Source organism: Bombina bombina, chromosome 2 (genome assembly GCF_027579735.1).
Source record: "Bombina bombina isolate aBomBom1 chromosome 2, aBomBom1.pri, whole genome shotgun sequence".
Taxonomy (NCBI): Eukaryota; Metazoa; Chordata; class Amphibia; order Anura; family Bombinatoridae; genus Bombina; species Bombina bombina.
In genome coordinates this window covers 1,198,654,661-1,198,668,140 of record NC_069500.1, presented here as the reverse complement: position 1 = coordinate 1,198,668,140, position 13,480 = coordinate 1,198,654,661, and positions in this window count along the sequence as shown.

Below are 13,480 nucleotides of genomic sequence, written 5' to 3'. Positions count from 1 at the left end.
CTGTAGCCTGACATAATTCCCCCTTTCAAATTCAAATATATGTAGGACACATGTATTTGAATTGGATCAAAGTCAGTGGTATTTGGTGAGGATGTTGACCGTACACACCATAGACAGTCTTCTATGTAGAGAGTCCGTCATTTTTGAGCCTTCATGTTCATCAGCTAGGCATCTTTAAACTACAGTATGTCTTTATTGCATTTAGGGGATATGACACTTCATTCTCCCTCTATGACTTGTAGTTGGGATCTAGGATGACATGCCCGCAGTTGATTGATATGGACCCATTTATCTATGAAACTTTCATTTTTGGGGATCCTTATTTTATAGGCCACTGGAGATATTTTGTCAGTAATGACAAAAGGACCTTTCCATGAGGGAAGAAATGTCTTCTCCCTAACCTGATCTCTCCCAAAGTTATAAAGATAAACTTTATCATTTATCTCATATTCCTTTTTGGATGTTTTGAGATCATAATAGGTTTTAGTGGCAGTTGCAGCTCTTTCTAAATTCCTTTGAGCAAATGCAAAGGCATATTGCAGATGCTTTCTTAGGTTCTCCACATATTGATGTGTATTGGCAGCGTTTATCAAGTTTTGGTCTGATGTACGGTACAGCAGATGCTGAGGTAGAACCATTCTTCTACCAGTCATCAGTTCAAAAGGTGACATCTTGGTAGTACTACTTGGAGTTGCTCTTAATGCCATTAGGACTAGAGGTAGTTTTACATCCCAGTCTTTACCCGTTTCACTCACAAACTTTTTGAGGATTTTAACAATGGACTGGTTGTAACGCTCTACACCACCACTTGAGGCAGCTCTATAAGCAATATGGAGCTTTCTTTTAACTTAGAATAGCAGTTAGTTCTGCAACTTGACTGGATCTTGGTCCAATGTTAAAACCTACAGATATATTTGGGAATCCATTTGCCCAAGTTATACCAATGCCAGCGACTAATCTGCGCTCATTATCAATAGTGGCATGGTAAGAACAACCATCAACATATACCCAAGGTAATGTTTGACAATGGTCCTCATTGTACATTTTATATGGGGAAAGCAATTGTTCCTCCAGGAAATCATTGTCTGATAATTCTTCCCCAGGATCTCTAGCAGTACAGTCGTGGAGCTCAGCAAGCCCTTGTGCGACTGGATTCTTCTTATTCTGTTTGTAGCAAATTTCTAATGGCCAGCCTTGTAAGCAAAGAGTCCACGCTGTTATGCGGCTATTTGACACATTCCCATCTCTTATTCTCTCACTTTGCAAATATAGCAGAGGCTGGTGGGCCATTTCTACAATAATTTTCTCGCCCTGTATATAGCTGCGGAAATTTTGTAGAGCCCATACAGTAGATAAGAGGGCTTTTTCGCAATCGTTAAACTTTATTTCTACTGGGGATAGATTTTTGCTCGCATAAGCAATGGCTTTGTTTAAATTATCATGCTTTTGGTATAAAACAGCACTCATGCTTACATCTGTGTACCCTGTTTCTAAGTAGAAAAGTTTACCACCTTCAGGGTATGCTAAGCAAGGTGCTTGTGTGAGTTTTCTCTTCAGCTCTTTGATGGCTGTCTCTTGAGACTCACTCCAGTGCCATTTCACATCCTTCTTTAGAAGAAGTAGTAGTGGTTTAGCTATCTCTGCATAATTATCAATGAATTTGCGAGAATAATTTGTCATACCCAGGAATGATCTCAATTCCTTTAAGTTAGTTGGGTTTTTAGAATTTACTATAGCTTCAACCTTTTTTTTCTGAGGATTTAGCCCTTCAGAAGTAACTTCATGTCCCAAGAAGTTTACACGGGTGCGGCACCATTGAGCTTTTTGTAGGGATAATTTTATACCTGCCCTTTTAAGTTGGCTGAGGATGTGTTTAAGCTCTGCGATGTGTTTTTCAAAGTCTGTGCTTTTGATTAAAACATCATCAACATAAGATAAGGTCCCCCTTTCCAGTGCATCAGGCATAGCCTTATGCATGAATACAGCAAATTTATGTCCAGAATTTATGTATCCAAATGGAGGTCTCTGGAATGCATATTGGACCTTTTGGAAGGAGAATGCCAGCTTATACTGGTCTTCTTCATGTACCTTGATGGTCCAATATCCCTGTGCACAATCAATGGCAGTGAATATTTTGGATCCCTGCATTTGTGCTAGGCACTGGTCAATGTATGGTACAGGCCAACTAGACATGTACACTCGTTTGTTTAGCTGTCTTAAATCAGTACACAAACGCCATTGTCCATTGGGCTTAAGGACACCTAGAATAGGATTATTATAAGAGCTGTGCACCTGTCGTATGATACCCCTTCCTTTCAAGTTCCTTATGATTTCTGCAAGAGAATCATATGAGGCTAAAGTAAGTCTGTATTGCTTAATAAAGACAGGTGGTGCATTGGAATCTTTTTGTATCCTTGCAATGTGCAAGTCTGTAGTACCACAGTCGTAAGAATCCCTAGCGAAAATATCCTTGTACTCCATCAGGAGTTCTTGCAGCAGTTGCCGTTCATCATCGCTGGAACAGCCATTAGCTAAGGATATTTGTTCCTCGACTATTTGCTGAAATCCTGGAAAGTTTTCAGGCTGTTCTATTTCATAGGCTTCTTCCAACCTAGAGGTGAGATCCCCTTGATTATAATTTACATTGCTCCCATGACTCTGGGTATTGGGGTAATCTTGCTGTTTGATTGGCTGATCAAACACTAGAGAGGCTTCTTCAATTTTACAGATGTCTTCTTCTGAGCTGAAGGGATAAATAGACTGAATATTAAATAGACCCTCTGGCATAGATGCAAAGGATTGTTCTATTAATTGTTCGTCAGTTAAGTATCCTTCAGGGATCAGCCCAATTACATTATTCTGGAATCCAAAAGTGTAATAACTTGATTCCAGTGCATATCCTATGGTAGTTCCCTTGGATAATGTTATATCCTGTGGGGTCATGTTATGTACAATAATATGTATTGGAACAGTTCCAATATTCACCATAGGAGTGTAGGTTACTGTGACACCCAGATTTTGTATTCTATGGGAGAGGCAAATTAGCATTTCTGACCTCTCTTTACCTGTAAGGGTAAAAGAAATTTATCAGCCCCGGCAAGAATTATAACATCGCTAGACACCTGCATATTCACAGCATATGGCAATTGCTGGTTTGATTTCAGGTCTGCATTTTCATCCTGAACTACTTCAGGGTCCCCCTTTAACCTGCTCCAGAGGCAAGAGTTAATCAAATCTATTTGTATGGCATATCTATATAAGATATCATTGCCAATGTATATTTGATTATGGGGAGTATTTAAAACTAAAAACAGGTGCTTCACTGACTTATTTCCTATAGAGATAGATAATAAGCACTTAGCTGTGATGTTATAGCTTTCAAACCTGTCATCCAGGTTGCTGACACTGTGGTCTTGGGGAGAAAGATATTTAATCACTTTAGGTTCAGCTATCTGTGCTAATAAGCCTTCGCTTATATAGCTAGCTTCCTGTTTTAAACTCAACTTGGCATATTTTGTTGTACCAAGGTCATGCATTTGTATAGGGATAAAAAGATCCTCTTTAACCCTCTCAATCCCTGTGTGGTATTGAGCGTGGCCTGCCCCTTAGGGATTTTATGATCCCCCTTGTGGAGTTATATGGTTAATACATCGCCATCTAGGGAAATATTCGCTATCTTTCCAGGCGAAATTTTAAAAGTATTACCATCAGAGCCACTTAAAGGAGTCTGATCATCTTTTTGTAGAATAGTGATTTCAGGTACAGAGTTAATCCTGAAATGAATCTCCACAGCATCTGGTTTCTCTTCCACCACGTGACAGCTATGTCGTGTGCGAGATATACCAGATTTTTCATAATTGATAGGCCTTTTAACTTGTGACCAAATTACATTATTTATGCAATCAATTATGGTGCTTAATCGCTTCAGGAGATCACTACCAATAATTAAATGATCAGTTGGCAGATCCACTATAATGACAGGGTGTCTTATGACCCTGTTCCCAAATTTAAATCTTAGCCAGGCAGTACCGTAAACTTTTAGAGACTCACCCCCAACTCCTATTAGAGAACCGTCAAATTCTTTTATTTTAGGTTTGTGGGGTGTTAGCTCATTTAGCTGTGTGTAGTACCTGTGGGATAAAATAGTTGCCCGAGATCCAGTATAGACTAATCCCATGATAGGGTTGGAGACTGAATCTTGTAGTTCAGCCAATACGTAATATCTCCCTGCAGTTTCTACCATTTCACACATAAAATTGGCATTCTCATACATCTGTGGGCTTCGCCACGTGTTACCTGAATTCGCCACGTTTTCCCGTGCAGAGGAAGTTTCATACCTACCGGCCTCCTCCATGACAGGGTCGGCTGGATTCTTGTGTACTGCATCTGTGGAAATAAGGTTAAGAGAGTGCTGCAAAGGAAGAGATTTGTTAATATTTCCCGGATGAGGTTGCTTGTCATCATGGCTAAATCGTCTGTTTCCGGTCTGTGGGGAGAGAACATGATTAGTATCCTTGATATTTATTATTACATTTTGTATATCTCTCCCCTCCCTTTCAGGTGATACCGCAGTGTTTATGATTGTGCCTGTGGTCCACTGCTGAGCACTGGCTGTACCCCTAAAAAAGTATTGTTCGGTTGCTGAGCCGTAAGTTTTTGACTCATATTAGCGACTTGTTCGCTCAACCGAATTAGCTGGGTACTAGGCTGATCTACTTGATTGTACAAGTTACCCCTACTCTTGGGCCTATCTCTTGATGCCCCATAATAATGATTCTTGGACCATTGGTTGCCCTCAGAATTAGAGCTGCTATTTCTATCCTGGCGTGGTTGTTCCTGGGGTGCAATTTGTTCAGAATTATTATTTTGGGGAGTATTATTTACTTGGGGTGTCTGGTTATCCTGAGAATACCTTCGCTGTCTATTGTATCTACCTTTGCGGGGGTACACATTATTCTGTGGGTATTCTCTTTGGGCGTAGTTATTCACCTGAGTATGTCCCCTGCTTTGGCTATAGTCTCTCTGCACCTCATCCCATGTTGGGGGAGGGGTAGAGTTAAACCTCTGTGGAGATGGCCCGTTTTCTCTGGCCACTTCCACGTAGGTTTTCTTTTTAGACTCCAAATTTAGGGGTTCAGGTGACACCCTAGTTTCGGCCACTATTTTAGGATTGTGCTTTTTCTCCCTTTTATCCCCCTGTTCACTGGACTGCTGAATAGAGTATAATTTCGCACTCTCTTTGATCAGCCATTCCAATGAACAGTTCTCCTCAAAATCTCTAGCTAAGTTGATTTTGATGGGTGTGGGTAGTGCTTCAAAAAATATATTCACAAACTCTGAACCTTCAAATATGGGATCATCTTTAGCCATGCTGTATGCATTCTTCAATATAGAAAGGAATTTGATTGGACTTTGATTCGCTCTACATTTTAAACCATATACAGCTATTCTCGCTGCCGTTTTAGTGCGATGTTGTCCGAATTCTTTTCTGCATTGTCGTTTTGTTTCACTCCAGGAACGAATATTCATATCCTTTAGTGAAGCAAAGAATTTGTGATGCTTATTTTCAAATACCCAGGGTAGAAATTCAATTTTTAACTGCTCACTTGTAACACTCATTATAGATAATGCGTTTTTAAAGGCCTCTAAGTGGTCAATTATGGAAGTGGCCCCCCCTTTAGAAAATGGGCGTACTGTATTCTTTAGGAATTTAATTATTGTGGGGGTGTCATACACTTTATTTGGTACATCACTGGATCTTACTGGGGACTTATTGTTTGAGCTAGAGTGCCTTTCATCTGAGGCGTAATAATTTTCTGGTCCCCTAGAGTTATGTAATTGCCTAGGGGAAAAAGTTACCTCTGGGCCTGAATAAGGGCTATAGTTTGGGTATCTTTGTCTATTCTCCCGCCTGGGATCTTGAAACTCATTTCTGTCCCAGTCCTTATAGCTGCTAATTTGTCTCTGTAATTTATTTATTGCCTGCTCGTATGCTTTTTCAGCCTCATGATATCTAGCTTTTAAAGTTTTATTTTCATCTTGGCACTTTTCATATTCTTCTTCGAAAGCTTTAAAATCAGCCATTAATTACTGATTATATTTATCTAAGTCAGAAGCCTTTTGGCTAGCATGGAAAACCTCTGTCTTTGCCTGAATAAATGCATCTTGAAATTCTCGTAATGAATCATTTTCATCCCTTAGCTGCCCTAATTGTCTGTTCTGTCCTGCCATTTGATTAGACATCTCACAGCTCAAATACATTAGGATCGGCCAAGTTTCGAAAATTAATTCATCACGCCCCCTAAGTTCCGTGCATTTATTAAGTTGCATTAACATTTGGTATAATTCCCCATCTTCAAACCACATATCTTTAACTAAATCTTTGGCCTTATCTTTACACTCATTAATATACCTGGAGACATCGTCCCCAGTATCAAGTCTAGTCATGATGTGATTTATGGCGTCTAATTTGAGCATTTTTTTCTGAATCACTTCATTGACGGAGGACCTTGGGGGGGACACAATTTTATCTTGCACAGAAACGCTGGCATTACTTTTTGCTGAAGACATCATTATGTGAGTGTTGTACTTAATAAGATAAAACGCTAATACAATTTTGACCAACAAGAGAGAGGGAATTTTTTTATATATCTTCAAAATATCAATATCAATTTTGAAATATGACAAAATTAATATTTTTATTAATCTTGAAATATGAAAAATCTATATTTTTATGAATTTTGAAATATGAAAAATTAATATTTTTGATTAATTTTGAAATATGAAAAATCTATATTTTTATGAATTTTGAAATATGAAAAATTAATATTTTTGATTAATTTTGAAATATGAAAAATTAATATTTTTTGTTCAAATAATTTTTATTGAAAATTGGTATAGTGACATATTTTATACATTACATTATCATGACATCAAAACATCAACATAGTGCATTGTGTGAAAGTACAATCTTGTTCTGTCAAAGACCAAATTTCTTTAGGATTTTTCAAAACTATTAGTAACCGTAGTGGTTGGAAAGCAGTCGCCAAGAGAGGCAAAGTTAAGAAAAGGGTAATGAGATTAGGGAAGGTGGGGAGGGGTAAATATAGTTGTTGGGTAAGCTGTTATGACTGTTTATTCAAAGGAGGTTTATTAGAGATTGTAAGAGTTTTGATCCCAGATGAATTGCATGTTTAATATTGTGTCTGTTTTACCCTGGTAACAATAATGCATTTTCTCTAGAGTTAGGACATGTGCTACCTCAGATCTCCATTGTGTGACAGTGGGTTTATCTTGTGTTTTCCATAGCCTAGGTATTAATCGTTTTGCACAGGTTATCATTAAGAGTAGAAGTTTCTTGCGATAGTGACATGTAAGTTTCGGAATATGATTAAGAAGAACTATTTGTGGTGATAGTACAATGTCTGTACTTAGGGTTTTGTTAATGTGTCTTTCTATCATGAGCCAGTAATCTCCTAGGTTTGGGCACGACCACCAAATGTGTGTTAAAGTTCCTATATCACCGCATCTTCTCCAACAACTGGATGAAGCTGTGGGGTAAATGACTCGTAGTCGCTGAGGGGTTAAGTACCACCTGGCTAATATTTTATAGTTTAGTTCAGACATGATTAGTGAGGAGGAGGAGGAGGAGTGGGTATGCCGAAACCCCCGTTTCCAGGATTCAGGTTCTATCTCAGTGTGTAGTTCGTCAGACCATCTTACTAGGTATGTCGGTCGTTTTTCAGGGAAGGAACCTCTAAGGAGTTTATATGTCTGTGAGAGGTGAGCCCTCACATTTTTCGGGTTGGTGCACAACTGCTCAAATTTAGTCATTGGTCTTAGGATTTCTACTTTGTGGGGGCTATGGTCAATCGCATGTTTAATTTGTAGGTATGCGTACCAGTTGTGAAATGGAGGTCCCAGTTCCTCACTAAGTGTAAGTCTGTCCTTAATACCTTCAGGAGTAGTTATTAGATATATTGGTAGGTTTAACAGGAGTCTGTTGTCATTGACATGTGTGTGTAAGCTATGTTTTAAAAATATATGATAATGCAGGATAGGGGTTAGAGGGGATATTGGTGTTGTTATAACATTTGAATGTGAGATCAACTCGTCCCATATTGCTAGGGTGGTTTTAATATATTCATTGTGTTGTATCATGTGGGGCCTAGAGTCTTTAGGAATCCAGGGCATATCTCTCATGTGAGTAGTTTGTAATAGATAGCTTTCTAATTGTATCCATATTTTTGAGGGTGTTGAGTGGTTCCATGCCACAATTCTAGTTAGGTGTGTCGCTTTGTAGTAGTTCATTAAGTTGGGGACATTTAGGCCTCCATCTCCTTTACTAAGATATAGTGTGTGTTGGGCTATTCTTGGGCGTTTATATGACCAGATAAAGGAGTTTATCATCTTTTGTTGAGCTTGGAGGTAAGATTTAGGTACAGTCATAGGGAGGGTTTGGAATAGATACAGATACTTTGGTATTATCATCATTTTCACCGTATTTATCCGACCTAACCATGATAGATGTCCTTGTTTATGCCATGAGTCTAGTGAGCTCTTGATGCTATTGTGGAGGGCAGTGTAGTTATCTGAGAATAGTTTGTGTGTGTCTTTGGGAATCACCAATCCTAGATATTTAAGTTTATCTGTCAATGCAAAGTTTGTTAGTTGTGATATGGACTGTATTTCTTCAGCTGTTAAGTTGATTGGTATTAGTCCTGACTTCTCCATATTAATGGAGAAGTTGGATATTGTTTTGTAACGTTCTAGTGTTTCTATAAGAGCTGGTAGGGATTCATTTGGTGACTGTAGTGTGAGGATCACATCGTCGGCAAATAGGAGGCATTTCTGGGTAATATTACCAAACTTTAAACCCTGAATGTGTGGGTTTTTCCTAATTTGTATCGCCAGGATTTCTACCGTAAGGGCGAATAGCAGTGGGGAGAGCGGGCATCCTTGGCGGGTGCCATTGGAAATAGGGAAAGGCTGTGAAATGGTGTTGTTTATTTTGACTTTGGCATTCGGATTGTGATATAAGGCCTGTATTCTAGTGATAAATTTTTCTGAAAAGCCAAATTTTGACAGGACGGACCACATAAATTGCCAGTCCACCCTGTCAAAAGCCTTCTCAGCATCGGTGGAGAGTAAAATTAATGGTGTATTGTTATGGGCTGCTTGGTGAATTGAGTGGAGCAATCTTATGGTGTTGTCTTTTGCTTCTCGTCCTCTAATAAAGCCCACTTGATCAGGGTGTATTATATCCGGTAAAATCGTACTGAGACGGTTAGCTAAAATTTTCGCATAGATTTTTATATCAATGTTTATGAGTGAGATCGGCCTGTAATTTCCTACTATATCTTTGGGTTTGTCTGGTTTTGGGACGACTGTAATCATTGCCTCTAAGAGTGAGCTAGGAAGGGTAGTTCCACAGTCTATATCTGTGTAAAGTGATAGAAGGTGAGGACTGACTTGTTGTTGCAAAAGTTGATAGAACTTTGCGGTAAGGCCATCTGGGCCCGGTGATTTGCCGTTAGGTAAGGATTGTATTACTGAAATGATATCACGATGGGTGATAGGGGAGTCCAGTAATTGTTTGTTCTCATCTGTAATGATCGGAGTATCTACAGTGGTTAGGAATGTCATTAAGGCCTCTGTTTTGTCTACTGTTGTAGTATTTTGTATATTGTATAGATTCGTGTAGTAGGACACAAATGCTTTGGTGATTTCCTCGTTTGTATGAGTGTTTCTCCCTGTGTGATTTCTAATTGTTTTAATAAAATTGATGAGTCTACGCTTTTTGAGGGATCTGGCTAGTAATCGACCTGCTTTATTACTTTCTATAAAGAACTTGGACTTAGTAGTCATCGCTCTCATATGGGCTTTCTGTATAAGGAAATTATTAAGGTTTTCTCTTGCCTTTGTCAAATTAATAAGGTTAGGGGCTGAGGTAGGGTCTGTTCTAAGAGCCGCCTCACAGGTGGATAATTCTCCAGTTAGGGTGGCGCATTGGGCCGCATGTCTTTTACGTTGTTGGGCATTGTGTTTCATGATAACTCCCCGAATGAAGCATTTGTAAGCCTCCCAATTGTTTGCAATGGAGGTATCTTCAGATTTGTTTAATAAAAAATATTCATCTGTGTGTTTTCTGATATCTTCTACTGTTTCATGGTCAGTAAGTAAGTGGTCGTTTAGTCTCCAGTTAAATGTATTACGTGGCTTATTAGACCATTTAAAAATAGTGGAGACCATGCTATGGTCGGACCATGAAGTGTGGGTGATCTTTGAATATATGAGAGATGAGAGGAGGGGTTGATCGCATAAAATATAGTCTAATCTGGAGTAGGAGAGTTGTGGATGTGAAAAAAATGTGTAATCTCTTTTATCTACGTGTACAATCCTCCAAGTGTCAAAGAGGTTAATGTTGTGCAGAGCTGAGCAGTTAGCTTTGAGGGTATTGTTCCGCAGATATGATCTTCCAGTCGAAGTATCTAATTTTGGATTTAGAGGGAAATTGAGGTCGCCCCCTACAATAATCGGCCCTTTAGCTGCATCAAGTATTAAGTTGGAGAGATGTTTATAAAAATGTGGGGTAGGTTTGTTCGGAGCATAAATGTTGACTAGAGTTACTGGGACTCCATAACACAGGCCAACTAGAATCAAAATTCTACCTTCTTTGTCAGAGTGTTTATGTAGTAATTCAAAGTGAAAATTTCGTCTAAATGAAATGCAGACTCCATTTTTCTTTTGTGTACCAGAACTATAGAAGTGTTGATCAAAATATCTTTTAGATAACGTAGGTTCACGATTTTTCTTGAAATGTGTTTCTTGGGTCATTATTATGTCTATTTTTCTTTTATAGAAATCATGAAATGCAATCGATCTCTTCTCTGCTGAGAGGAAACCTTTGACATTTTGTGTAGCTATGTGTATATTACCTGTTTTTGTATGAGCTGTTTGAGTCATCATGGAATTTTATACTATGTGATGGGTTAGATGGTATGTAGGGATTCTCCAGAACACTAGGGGGCGTTAATTATATTTCTGTTCGCAATCTAGGGATGTACAGGTCCTGGGAGAAGGCCTATGGGAAAGGAAAGGATTTAGGTGAGACAAAAGAAGGGGAGGGGTATAGTGTTAGAAAAGAATATCAGTATAGATAAGATTATATATTAGCAATAACAATATCAACCGTTTGAAAAATATAACACAATATTAATTCTTACGATAGCTTCTTTCTCAAGTTTCGGTTGGGAGCTATACTTTACAGACCGGGTGTTTAAAAAAGCATGGGGCTGCATATAAATTCTATATTTAGCCTATTAACCGTCCACTGTCTGAGATCGTATTTTAAGCAAGAATTAAATAATAGGAAGAGGAGTATATCTATTTTGCGATGGGATTACTAATTGTCCTGAACCTGACGTGGTCTATATCTATATCTCTTTAAGTGGTCATTATAATTCTTGCGTTAGTGATAATAGTAGAAGTATTTTCTAAACTGGGGATTTTAGAAAAGTTTGGCAGTAATTGTTAGACATGTATATATAGAAGTCTGCATGGATTTGTTCTATGCTTGTTTAGGGTAGTAAATTTAGTCAGTAGTCGTTAGATTTTTAAGGTCAGGTTATGTGAAAATGGGTGACAGTATTCATCCTCTAGTTATTTAAGTCAGGAAAGAAGCATGTGTTACTGCGTCTTTACATGGTGTTAAATAAGTTAGAATATGTAAATGGGGTGCTAGGGGACATCAATATGAGTATTTTGATATTGTAGTGGAGTGAAAAGCAGCACCTATAACATAATATCTTTGAACCACATTGATCGACATATAATAAAATGAGTTTAAACAAAACTGTCATGTAGTAGTAAGCTTGATAGAGTATATTTAAAGAAACATATCAACATAAAATGAATAAAATTCTGTTGTATCTCAAGTAGATTTGTTTCATCTACATGAAAGTGTCTATATTTCCCTCATAGGACCGTCTATTTAATAGTTGATGAGAGAGTAGTCTCTCATCTCCCTATAGATATAGCTAAGAGGGACAGTATTGTCATGCTACTATGATTGAACTATTGGGTATAACAGTGAATTACAGTTACAGATAAAACTAAATGACTTTTTGCTGAAATGAGGTATCAGGGAAACATCTACCCGACCATTCAGGTATGATAATGAAGTGGTAGATAACATCAATAACAAAACAACATTCAAACATATTGTCCAGTATATAGGAAACTGAGTGTTAACTAAATTGTTAATTAGTTATAAACTTAAGAGAGTTCGTATAAATATACTGGTCAGTTTACAACGAGTAAGGCTTTTTTGTATCTCAAGTGGATTAGCTTCTTCAGCATTAAGGTGTCTATATTCTTCTTATATGACCTTCTTATGTTTTTAATGAGAAAATAATCCTCTATCCCCCCCTGGCTTGACCAAAGGAGGATAACATTATTAGACTTTTTTAATTTAACTATGAGGTATAGCAAAGTCCTATAATTATAGTGAAAACAAATGGACAGTTATAGTTACTCATCCTGGAAAGTCTGTGTCCCCATTGTCAGCAGTGTCCTGAGATATCTGCCTTCTTTTGGGCTGTTTGTCGTTGGTATCAGGTCCTGGTCTTCTTTGTGACTTGGGGAGATCCAGCTTGTCTTGTCGGGTGTTGGGAGATGGTAGCTTTCCGCTATCTGGTGGATGGATGTTCAATAGGTTATAGAATTTGTTGGTATCTGCTAAGGAGGAGCATTCAATCTTCTTTCCATTTCTCATAACTATGATTGAAGTGGGGAAACCCCACCGATATGGGATGTGTAGTAGTCGCAGATGAGATGTTAAAGGTTGAAAGTCTCTCCTTTTCTGAAGGGTTCTCTGGGATAGATCTTGAAATATTTGAATTTTGTGGCCTTTAAAATTTATGATTTGTTTTTTCCTTGCGAGATTATATATTTCTTCTTTTTGTCTGTAGTTTTGGAAGTGAACTACAATGTCTCTTGGAGGCATATCATCTGGAGGTTTTGGGCGAAGTGTCCGGTGTGCTCTATCTAGGGGAATCTCCTCATTGTCTGTTTCATCATTCCCAAGGATCTCATTAAATAGAGCCTGTAAATAGTCTCTAATGTCATGGTTTGTAATTGTTTCAGGGATTCCTCGGAAGCGAAGATTCCCTCTCCTTGTACGATTTTCTAAATCATCAATTTTATCTTCTAGGTCAGTTAGACATTGGCTTTGGTGTGCTTGATTAGTAGTAAGTTTAGCCAATTTTTGTGAGACCACGTATTCATGTTCTTCCAGAGTGTCTACCCTATGACCAAGGTCTGTTATCTCTCTTTTAAGGTCTGCACATTCATCTTTAATACAGGATTTAACCTGTTCAATCAAGGCAGCCATTGCTTGGTATGTGATTGGTGTGTCGTCTTCATGTATTAGGTTAGTGGCTGGTCTGTTGTCTGTTTTGGGCAGTGCATTATCTTGATC